This window comes from Eumetopias jubatus, unplaced genomic scaffold (assembly GCF_037043125.1).
Source record: "Eumetopias jubatus isolate StellerSeaLion01/CBP00866 unplaced genomic scaffold, mEumJub1_p1.0 scaffold_5, whole genome shotgun sequence".
In the NCBI taxonomy this organism is placed as follows: Eukaryota; Metazoa; Chordata; class Mammalia; order Carnivora; family Otariidae; genus Eumetopias; species Eumetopias jubatus.
The window spans coordinates 151206951-151219200 of record NW_028274811.1 but is presented as its reverse complement, the minus strand read 5'-3'; the positions used below and the strand labels follow the sequence as shown (position 1 = coordinate 151219200).

The window sequence follows — 12250 nt, the reverse complement described above, 5'->3', positions numbered from 1 at the left end:
TCCAGACTGGGGAGTGTGGTGGCCCGACGGGAAGGGCTGTGGCCCGGCCTCCAAGCCGGTGGTGATTCCGCGCACAGCGCAGAGACCATGCGCTGACAAGCTCCCAACGCAGTGCTAAAAGGTATGGCCTGTCTGGCCTTGGATTTTGAAAAATGTCAGAAGTCTGTGTATAAGGATTGCTTTTCTCCTAACGTCACAGCATTCAGCCACTTAACAAGCCCCCACAGCAGTGAAGGGGGACCAGAGGCTGCCCCCCAGGCCCTGGCTTGGCAGAGCGGTGTCTGGAGAGTCCCAGTCCATCCGCGCCAGCTTTCTGCAGAGATGGACTGTGGTCAAGCTTTTCATCACCATCTGACCTTCTGAAAGGAACTGCGGTTTTATGGTGGGTGTTGTTATTGAGCTGGGAAACAAACAAACAAAAAACAAACCTGGAGATTGCCTTTTAGGGCAGTTAATTAATTGAAAGTACTCTATTTCATGCTCTTCAGATGGTTCATGCTAAAGCACATGTATAGCGCATCAAGAAATGGCTCCCTTGTTGGGTGCTGTGGGTCTGCAGACACTTGGGGAAGAAGCATCCTTCTTCAGGTGCTCTATCGTTGCGTGTTTTGTAAGGTACAGCCATCCTGACCCAACAGGCTTCACGTGATAGATGTCTCAGCTTCATATGTTCTTAATAAGCTGAAAGAATGCACTCTGCAAAAGTATTTTTGCAAAACAAGGACCATTTCCCTACCTAAATTAATAAGCTCAGCCACCATGAAGCCAACACGCCGTGAGCAAAGTAATTTCCCTCATTCTGCCAATTGAGGGGGTGACGGCCGGGCTCGGTTCAACCTCCCTGGATGCCCTGCTGTGTGTGCCCCGGTCCACACACAGGTTTCAACTCCCACAAGGTCTCCAGTCCTGCCCCAACCTGGTGCGTTTTAGAAATCCCACTTTGAGAATGTTTTGCTCTCATTTGTACTGGAGAGATTCCTTCTTTAACTCCAAAGACTTTGATACTGTAAATCAATCTCAATTTTTTTTTTCACTCAATTTCCGAGGTAAAGAGAAGCCGGAAAAATGGGAGGGGGCTATTTCCTCTTTCTATCCAGGTGTTTGCTGTCTGCCTGATGCTCAGTGTTCTTCAGGAATCTTTCCTGATCACTACAAGCAAAAGAAAATTTCCACACTTGTGGCAAGCACTTGTGTATCTCTTGACCATGGCACTCGATCCTCTGCAGGACATGCTGTGTGCATGTCTGTCTCCCTGAGCAGCTGAGCAGACGGCAGGACTGGGAGTCTGTGGCTACATACACAACCGAGCCTCACAGAGTTCCTAAAATTTGGGTGGTCAGTATATATTTGTAGGATTTGGGGCCATTAATTTTTTCATTCTCATTCCACCAAATTAAGCAGGTGCCTAATGATCACAATACATTCATATGTTATCTCTGAAAAATTGCACACCGTTTTCTTTCTATAAATGACTCGTCTCCGACTGTGTTGCTCACCAATCTCTTCTCGAGGTTTCTGGATGACCAAACAAATTTCCGACACATGACCAGCTTGCCATCGACGTTCCAGGGTCTCATGACTGGTTTTGGTAGGGAGCAAAAGAATTTGAACTTGAGGCATTTGAATCTACTCAACTGCTGTTTGTTGTATTGAGAAGTAAGAAGTCAGCTCTCACAGTTACTGTCAATGTATTATGGATTATTCAAGTCACCAGGCCAACAGCTGTCCGAGCAGTCGGGAGGGTCTGGGGCTTGCGGTCAGATGCCCTGCCCACTGTCCCTGCAGGGGTTCCTGGCCGTGCGCCCGCGGACCAGAGGCCTGGGCCACGCTGGGCGCACATGCTCATTTTTATTAGATCACCTAAACTGGTCTCCAGAGCCGCTGCTGCCTTCAGCATCTCCCTCCGCCCCCCTTCCTTCTTTCTTTTCTTCTTCTGTAGCTGCTAAGGTCAACTTTTATGTACTGTTTTGTAAAGCAAATTTGTTTCAGATTTGTCACAATCACCGCCAGATGTCAACCACATTGGCTGAAGGTTTGCTCCGTGCCGATGATGAGGGCACCGAGTGGCTGAGAGTCACTCTTTCACTTGATACTTGTCACCCTCCTGTAAGGTGGGTGCCATCATTGATATCCACTCTGCAGTAGAAGACTGAGAACAGAGAGGTTCAATACCGTGTTCAGGGACACACAGCAAGGCAATAGTCGAGGTATGTACAGCACGTTCCACCTGGATGATTTTGGAAGGGAGTTCTAAGCATGTGAATTTGTCCTGCCTTAGCCATCCTGTTATTGCGCTCTGTGTCAGTACAATAGTGAGCACCAGATGATCAGCCACAGACACTGAAGATGGGGGCGTGCGACCAGGCAGAATGCAGGGAAGGAATGAGGGAACGTCTTTCCTGAATTTGGGGGCACATCACATTCCAGAAGGGGGGGGTCGTTGAGAGCTAATAGCTTACTAATATGTTTGAGAAGAGGATGGAAGCAAACATGTTCCATACCCGCGATGCCCATTGTGAGCCTTCTTGCTGATATGGACAATTCTGTGCCTCCTTTCATGACAAAGCCTGCATGATCTCGGAACTTTCTGTGCATGTTAGAGGCTTTTGCACATTATTGGGGCCATGTGATCCTTGGAATAGAGGAAAGGTCCCCAGAAATCATGAATTTAGTTCACAACCGGAAGAGGTGCTTGAAATAAGCCAGCCAGGGGCAATGCATGAGGAGCGAGGCTGCGTCTCACTTGGACAGGTGACAGGTAGTTCTGTGATCACAAGGGCAGGGGGCAACTTTCATCTGCCATGAGATGTGTCTTTTATTACCCTGTCTAGGAAACTGTCTGGGCTATACAAAGCTTTCCACAATAAGAAATATACAAATTTGAGTAACGACATGAATACAGCTGAATTGCAAAAGTTTAGCTAATGTCAACATTTTTCTAAATTTAGCACTGTTCAAACTTTTGCCAGCATTCTCTGTATTTCTCAGCTAAGTCTTTTGGTTGCGTAATTTTATAGTATTTGAGGGTGCATGTGTGTGTGTAATGTGAAGATTTAGAAATCCTTAACTGAGTCCAAATTGCATTAAATCGTAATTATATATCTTCCATGTAACTATTTTTCCCCTTGTCTCAAGCTCTTGACCTAGAGATTCATACTTCCTAACTTTGGATTTGAGACCTGCTGAAAGGAACTTTTTCATTGTAAGTGGTGGATTTGGAATATTTCTCCTTAGATCCTTTTAACAGACTTGGAATTGGACAAACCCTCCCTTTAAAACTCTTTTATGCCAAATGGTCCTCCCTCTGTAGACTGCTTTTAGTTTTTAAGCCACTTTTGTGTGCATTACTTCATTCTCTTTTTTATTCAGAGAATATTCTTAAAGTACAGAAAAAAATCCAAAGAATGATATAATAAACAGCCATGTTTTCACCACTCAGAATTAATGGCTCTGTGTCATATGTTTTTCTAAGTTTTCAAAAAAAAAAAGAAAAAAAGATGCATTAAAGACAGACACCAGCAAGCAGGAGGCTGCCAGTCTTCATGGGAGGGAGGGGCAGGGCCTGAAGGAACAAAGGAAATGGACTGACCTGTTGGTAAACAGTGAGCATTTCCACTTCTCTGGTCTCTATTTGCCCTAATGGGCGGCCCCAGCCAGCCCTTCATATTTCGTCTTTAAGCCAGGAAACTGGCAGCCTGGGCCATTGAGAGTCCCTGGGGGTGGGGTGGGAGTTTCTACCCCAGCCCAGGACACTCTACAGTGTGTGGAGATCCCAAGGTGAGTGATTCTGAAGACAATTCCCCAAAACACTGAACTTGATTTGTTTCCCCCCTTGCCTTCTCCTTAGTCTTCCCTTGCCAGACTTCCCTTAAAGGCATCCTAACCCTGGACTGTGACAGAAGGACCAGGTGGGCCTCGTTTTCAGGGACGCTATAGGACCAGCATCCGGGAAAGTCCAGTGCCCGGTGGGCATTATGCCCGAGAGTCTGAAAGGCAGTGGCTACACTTACTCCCGCGGGAAGGCGTCGGGGCCAGGGAGCCGCCCACAGATGAGCGCGCTGTGATGTATGTTCTCCACAGTGCAATGCTCATTTCTCCACCGAGCTGCAAGTGAGTAGGACAGGGGAGAGCAGTGCGTAGCCTTCTTGAAACACCGCTCCTCCTGCTGAGAATGTGTTGCAGGCCAGGTGGGTCAGGGTGACCTAACCGGAAGGCAGGCTATTTCCGCTGGCAAAGGCAGGCCGAGGGCTTGTGAACGGGAGCCCAGTTAACGTGCCCCCGTCACCCCAGGGCACTGACTTGGCCTCGGCCTCAGAGCTGAGGCCATGGGGGGGCCCCAGCAGGTGAAGCAAGCCAACAAGAGCATGGTTGGGACGCCCTCCCCTCAGCTCTGCATCGTGGACACTATGGACTAGCATCTCCCCACTGAGACCGACCTGCAAACGTCCGTTCCCATTCCTCCCACATCCACACTTCCACTGAGTGGAACAGCGTGGACAAAACCAGGGCCTGGGGGGCAGGGACAGGCCTCAAGCTTGCTACCTTGTGCTCCACTGTGAGGCGGTATGCAAAGGTGAATCGAGGCTCCCGTGGGGTCCTGGGGGTCGCTCCCACTTGCATGACATGTGTTGACTTTTTATCTCGGCTGATGGCGAAATTTTGTAGTTGATCTAAACCCTGAAAATGTTAGGCATGATGTTTTTCTCCATTTCCTTAAAATCCAAGTGGGTAATTGAAATCGGCCCTACTGTTTTGAACTTTCTGTGGGGAGCGAAGCCCAGCAGCCCATCTGTTGAGAAAATTTTTGAAAGACACGGAAGGTACATTATTCTTAGCCAAAAGGATTTCTCTTGGTATTTGAAATTATTCTCAGTCTTCCATCCTTTCTTCTCTTGGCCTCCCCAGTCCCCATGTTGTGACCATATGCCCAAGATACACACTGTATGTTTTCCCTTTGCCTTACGTTAGGGCCAATGCAACTCCTCATCAGCTCATGGAGCTCCTCCCTCATCCGAGCTCATCCTAGTCTATAGAAGGCAACAACACTGAAATTGGTAGATGCTCCTTTCAATTATTTATCAGTATACGAATGAAAATAGATGGAGAGGTTACATAAACACTGCAGGCGTAAACATCTCTATTGTTGGGAATGCGAATTGGGCCAACCCCAGCCAGCCCAGGCCACCATCCCTGAAGGCTGATGTTTATGGCCACCAGTGATGCGGTCACTCCTTCCCCAGTTGGCCGAAGACTGCGTCTTTCTTCTCCTTTATCATCTTTATCCCCTACCTTCGTTCACCTTTTAAATTTGATCTTGGATTTCAATCAAGCTGTGCATGGGTTATGAGTTCATTTGATGACAAACCTAATCTATATGCAAATTATCATTTCCTGTAATCAAAATATTTCAGAAAGTGATAGTATATGCAAAACCATACAAATTATGATTCCTTGTAATTTGAATGCTATAATGGACAAAAATTTTATAGATATTAATAAACATAATTAAAGATCTCTTCCCTGTTATTTTGAAGAAAATTTGGTGGAGTTATTTATAGGATTATAACAACTGAAGAGTATTTCATATATAAATATAGTCCTCATTCTTTAACCAGACTGTCTTTTGGACTACTTGAAAATTTCCCCAGTTAGTGATGAGAACTTTAAATGCTGAAATTCTGTTTTACCCACAATGCCTTGTTGACTCAGTGAGCTCACATGGTACTAATGATGTTTTTCATTGTGCCTGTAGGTCTAGAGATAAAACTTGGAAACTCTGGTGAGCCAAAGCCATTCATGACTTGTCTATTGCTCGGGCATTGAACAGTGGAACCATCCCTAGCAACAAGTGGAGGCTGGAAAGGTCGGGGACATTTCACCCTTCTTTGCATTCCAATTCAATATGTATGTATGGAATTCCTACCCACCATCAGTTACAACAGGAAATGCCAGTGACTCAGAGACCACAGGCTCAGCTCTCCCTCTTGGGTTCTTCTTCCAGTATGTGTCTTCCCCTTCTCCTTTCCTCTTTTCACCTCTGCCCTGTGGTCCATCTCCATACGTTTCTGCTTGCTTTTTGTTCTGCATGTCCAACTCTCCAGGAAACAGTGGGCAGGCACCTCTTAGCCTCAGCAGCTACATTCGACAAAGATGGCACTAAGTAAGACATTTAACCTTGATAGTTAAAAGCAACTTAAAATAGAGTTGAAACATGCCTTACTAGGCTTCCTTAGTGTGAATGGTCCACAGATAAAATTATAACAGAGTCTAAACAGTGTGCATGTTACCAGGAGAAATAATAGGTCCATCCAAAACCAGATCCACTTTTGCTCCTGAGTGACCTGTTTTGACTTCCAAAGCACCAGCACTCACCAAATTTTTCTCTCTTCATTGTTCCCATTTTCACCTTAGTCAGCTTGGGGTCTCACTCGATTTGCTGATTTTAGTTTCCTTGGAGAAGTGATGACAATCACACCAACAATCACCTATGACCAGGGTGCACCATGGGGAGCCTCCCACCCAGAGCTCACATCAGTCCTGGCAAGTGGCCATGGTCACCATCCCCAGCTGAGGGGCCAGTGACAAGGACTCAGCATTACCTTGACTGATGAGACATATCCAACCTCTATAAAAGCTTAAGAACAGGGTTCAGAGAGAAAATGTTGTTATTTGTGACCACTTTGGCTAATACATTCTACGTGGCTGATTCTCTGCGGTCCTTCTAGGTTTGTTGGTGACAGTGTGACCTTCAGTGGGGACGGCCAATCCATCATGCTTTGAACTTTTCACTTGGTTCCACGCTCATTTCATTTTTGCAGGAAAATCTTTGTCCACAGCCCTGTTTATGACTCACGAGGGAGCCTCGATCAGTATACCTCTGTAGTTCATGGGAGGCCGGGTACGGGAGCAACTCCAAAATCAGGTGCAGATGGTCATCCAAAAAACTTATCTATCATTTTTCACCATTCTATTGGATCAATAAAATGATCTACTTTTACCATATGTATAATAGACACCAAGTACTATATTTGTAAAACTGAGTTCCTAAAAGAATCTAAGAAATGTCCTTAGCATCATATAGATTTTAGATCCGTCCACACCAGTAGATTAGAAATTTAACCTGGAAATTTTATTTGGTATACTATAAAGTATGGCTTGTAAACATTGCCACCAGCTCTTCGAAGTTTCCAAACAGAAAAGATAATCTTCTAGGCTTTTGCTACTGAAAGCTTTGAGTAAATTCTCACAGCTTCTTCATGTCTTCTAAGAGCAGAAATTAAAAACATTTAGTTATAGACAACTAAGTGAGCAAGCAAAAATCTTTACCAAATTCCAGATTATAATGAATTTTCTAATCACTCATTATCCTTAAATAATAATAATAATTGCTGATTTGGAAATGCAGGTTTCTGGAGGTTTGACTATAAAGGGTTTGTATCCAAATATTCAACCCAAAGCTTTGCACTGGGGATGTTTCCTGAAGGGAAAGTGGCTCTTGGCTAATAATTCCATCTTGTCTCTTGCACTTTATAAGTAGAACAAAATTGGTCTGGACAGCATTTCTGATTCTTCAACTCTGTGCAAAAAAATGTGCATAGAAATTGTGCCCAGAAGGACATACACAATCTTGTTAAAAATGGTTCTCACGGGTCTTGGAGGGTGTGCAATTTCTAATTTTTGTTAAATGTTTCAATACAAAAATAAAATCATGTGTCATAGGTAAAAATTGCAGATATGATTGCTATAGTACTTAGATTACATTGTTAACTGACCAATATTTAGTGCCAATTCCTGAGGGATTAGGTTTAGTTATTTCCCCAAAGTGTAGTGTTGTGTGAGTGCACAAAATAACTTTGGATGGCTGCTTTCGAATTGACTCATGGATATCTCAGTTTCATGCATTAAGAAAAAAGCAGCAAAAATATATTTACACAAAATTTAGAAATAATGGAAATGACAACACCCTCCCCCCCCAAAAAAATCGAGTATAATGCATTTGAGAAGGTTCTTCTGAGAATAGTAACTTCTCTGAATTTCAAGCAAGTGGTTGCTTTGGCATTTTATACAGAGTGTATCACATCATGCTCTCATTCTGTGTATAAGATCAGGAGTGTATCCTATCACCCTCTTATGAAATCTATAAGATCAAGACTGTAATATGCTAGAGCACATTGAGTGGTGACCGCACCTGGCCTGCATCTTGCAGAGTGAGGACAGTGCATTCACAGAGGGCAGAGCTAGGCTGGAGTCCTGAGGTGGGGCCAGCTCTGCGAGAAGTGGCATCGATGCCCTGTGTTGCCCAGAGTAGCCGTGAGGGTGGGTAGAGTGGAAGGAGCTGAGGTCAGGGAGGTGAGCAGGGCCAAATGAAGCAGGTGGCTTCATTTCCTACAAGAGGAGATTTTATTTTATCCTAAAAAGAGATGGGAAGGAGTAGAGACAAATAGTCTTATAGGCAAATTCCCCATCATTTGTATAGATACTCTGCTCTCAGGCGGAAGAGCACAGAACCCCACTCCGTAAGTGCGGGCTGTCCTTCCTGACTCATGTCCAAACAGCACGGTATGGAAGGGGAAAGAAAGTCCCACTTTACAGAAACCTGACTGAAAGGACCTCAGCCAGACCATCCCAGCCAACCCCAACGGTGATGAGTCCCACTGAAGCATGGCGTCCGGATGTGAGGTGATGTGAGGTGATGAGGAACGTGCTTTACCTCTGTGGTTGAGAGCCCATGACCCCAACCTCATCAGGAGAGAAACAGTAGACCAATCCCAACGGAGAGACGTTCTGCAAAACCCCTCCAGACCAAAAACATGGAAAGTGGGAGAAGCCATCACAGCTGAGAACAGCCCGAGGAGAGAGGACATCTGAACGTCCTGTGGTGTCTTGAGTGGGATCCTGGGATAGAACAATCACATTAGGTAAAAACTGAGGAAATCTGAAGGACGCGTTTGTCTGATAACAATGTGTCAATATTGTCTTACAGTCGTGAAAAGTGCATCATAAGACTGTGAGGGATTAGCGGTGGGTCTACAGGGGGCAGGGGATATAGAAACTACTCTCTTCACAAATTTTCTTTAGATCTAAAATAATTATATATATATATATATATATATATTTTTTTTTAATTGTTAAAAAACTGGTACAAAACCAGTGAGGAATTCAAGCATTGGAAACACCATGCTCAAACGCTTGCTGTGGACAAGAGGAGAAGCCAAGAGAGCGCTGGGCGGGTTTTCCTGGCAAGAAGGGGCGGCCTGAGGGTGCAGAAGAGAGTGGGTTTGTGGTGTGTTTGGGGGTACAGGACCTAGTGGCCTTGCAGTTTGGAGGAGGGGCATGGGGGCAGAAGCCAATCTTCCGCCAAGCTTCACTTCGCAGGGCCTGGGGGAAGCCCTGAAGAGAAAGCACACGCATGGCCAGATAAACATTAACCATGAATAAATCCAGCCAACAGATTATTTTAAAATATATGTTACATCTTTCAAACTTTCCAGACACAACCTCACAAGGACCAGCACAGCCAGGGCTCAATGCAAACTCAGACCGGGGCAGGGGTTTGGCAGGGAGGGGGTGTCCCTCGGCCTGGCTAGCTGCACTTCCCCTCCCGCTACAGTGACAAAAGGCCTGGGGAGGAGCCCCTGCACACAAGCGTGGCCATCCCAGCCACGTGCCCACGCTCCGGCCTCTGTCCCTCCCGGGCCTGCCTAGCGGTACACACACAGGCTGCAGGATTCATCCGGGGTGGACCCAAAAAGGAATCCCATGCTGAGGTGAGAGGTAGATCTGGGTCCTTCAGGAGCAAATTCTGGGGTCTTGTGTATGAGGTTAGCGTCTGGAAGTGGGGTGCATCCTCACCTCGTGGGCAGCGACAGAACTGGATGCTGCTAGAGTGAGGTCTTCCGAGACACAGCGTGCAGGGACAGGCCCCTTTCAGCCACAGCGTGGAGGTAACTGGGAAGGTCAGAGGGCATGGCGTTTGCACTCACAGTGCTGGGGGCGCAGCGTGAGGGGAGAGAGGTTCCTTTGTCCTCGTTACGTCTGAGAAACAGACACTTTTCCTGACATTCAGGGTTTCACACCAGCATTTCAAATCAGTGTTTTGGCTTCTTTATCTATGGGGGAAACAGTAACATTCTCTTTTCTCACCTCCTTACATTGGGAAGTCCAAATCATTGGCACCTGTTGGTTCTCTGGGGAGAAAACGCATTTTCAGAGCAAGATACGTAGGATGATCTCCTCCTGTCGTCTATAGGTACAAACTCATCAAGGACTAAGTCCGGGCACGTCAGGGACGCCGTGACGACCACAGCTCGTACGGCCGGGTGGCACATTAGAACTTTGCTGAGAGAGTCAACCGTTAGAGTTCTCATCCCAAGCTTTGCGCAGTGGCCGTATCATAGCTGATGAGGTTTATCCGAGGCGCGATTATTGCTAATAGTGTTCTCATCCCAAGGAGAAAGAAAACAAAGCATTTCTGAACTCTGTGTGCACCTGTGTGAGGTGGTGGGTATTGGGGAAGCTCACAGTAGCCTCCCCGTTACAGGCCACATCAGCCACGCCCACGCCCACAGCGCAGCGGCACCGACGTCAGCCACACCGTGAGGGGAAGAGGAACACCCCATTGCCAATGCCCCCCTTCCCTCACCATACGCCAGAAGGAGAGACACAGAGGTCCTGGTGCTCCCCGTGTTCTGGTGCTGGCTATCCCATGGGTAAGATCATGGGCCAAACAAACAAGACAGAGTAAATCGAACATAAGGGAAACACGGAACTTTAGTTTTTTATTTATTTATTTTTTTTTAGTTAAAATTGCTACCTTATAATGTCACCGTGGAAAAGTGTTTTGTGAGTTTTACACTCTAACTCAGGCAGAGTGTAGTGTCAAAGGCATTATGGGGCTTTTCATCACAAAGAAAACCACGGAGTCTCTCAGGATTGCGGGACAGTGGCCACAAGGGGGGCCCTGGACCGGACGTACCCACCGTGTTCACCGGGAGCTTCCCATGGCCTGTGGCCCCCGTTCCTGGGGTCACCATCCCACTGCCACCGTGAGGACAGGGGGAACTGGCGGTGTGCTGACTCAGCCGCCCTCCTGGTACTTAAAACTCCCTGTCCAGGGAGGGCAGTGTGAGCTCCCGAGATTAAAGCAGCATCCAGGAGAATCTTGAGGGGCTGGGAGGCTCTGTTGTGAAAACAAGTCTCTGGAAGAAGGGTTGCCCCGGTCCTCCAGCCTGCAGCGTGGGTCTTGCCAAGCTCTTCTGATGCCTGAAGCAAGCGCACTGAAATTTCCTGTAGTTCATACTTAACACCGCTCGACAATCAGGCACACAGACACTGCTGTGCCCATTTCATCGAGGAGACAGTAAATAAAGGTCATTTAGCGGTTTCAAGGTCACACAACTAATGAACTTGAGGATGGCATGAAAGCTTAAAATCCACAGTTTAAATGCTACCCTGCCCTGTCCCCTCTTGCTGAACGGGGATGCCTGGTTCTATGATTACGGGCTTCTGTCAACTTAAATTTGGCTTTGTTCTGGCTTCTAAAGCACTCAGACAGACATTCGCCAGATGGGCAATATAAAAATAAAAGCATAACCAGCTAGAAAACAGTGATAGGTCCCTTTGTGGAATAAGGACTATAATCTTTTGTTTATTAAGATGTTATGTTAAATATTTGAAGAGATCAACATTTAATTAAAAAAAATAATCTGTCAAGTTTGAAATGAGCTCATGGATTACGGACTTCCACTGAAATAATGTCAGAACGTCTACCGTACCTTTTGGACGGAATCACAACTTTACCTGCTTGTTGTTAAACTTGGTTTCACAGACATTAAGGGTAGTAACCTCAGAATCACCCACATTTCAGCTCCTCCCATAAAGAAGTGGAATCTGTCTTCGGGAGCCTTGGTCCTAGACCGGACGTCCGACTTGGAGCAGATATTCCCTTGATGCTGGGCGTAGGTAGCAAGAGTCCTTGAAGCTTCTGGCTCTTGAAACCAGCCTCCAGGAAAGATGGCCCAGGCTGTTCTTCCAGACACACATGTCCCATCCACAGCCAGCACCACACCTGACAGGTGAGTGAGGCCCCCGAGGAGCATTTGGTCTCAGGTGAGCCACCAGACATGTGACCCCAGGTGACACCAGCAGACAAACTCTCCAGCAGATCGCACCCCAAACTGCTGACCCAGAAACTCCTAAGCAAAAAAAAAAAAAAAAAAAAATGGTTGTTTCCAACTAAGGTTTTTCTGTG

At 46.4% G+C, this 12250-nt stretch overlaps 1 pseudogene; it reads left to right on the top strand.

Moving 5' to 3' along the window:
* The first annotated feature begins 10371 nt into the window (after positions 1–10371).
* Positions 10372–10436, top strand: LOC148164431 (U4 spliceosomal RNA; annotated as a pseudogene).
* The last annotated feature ends 1814 nt before the right edge of the window (positions 10437–12250 follow it).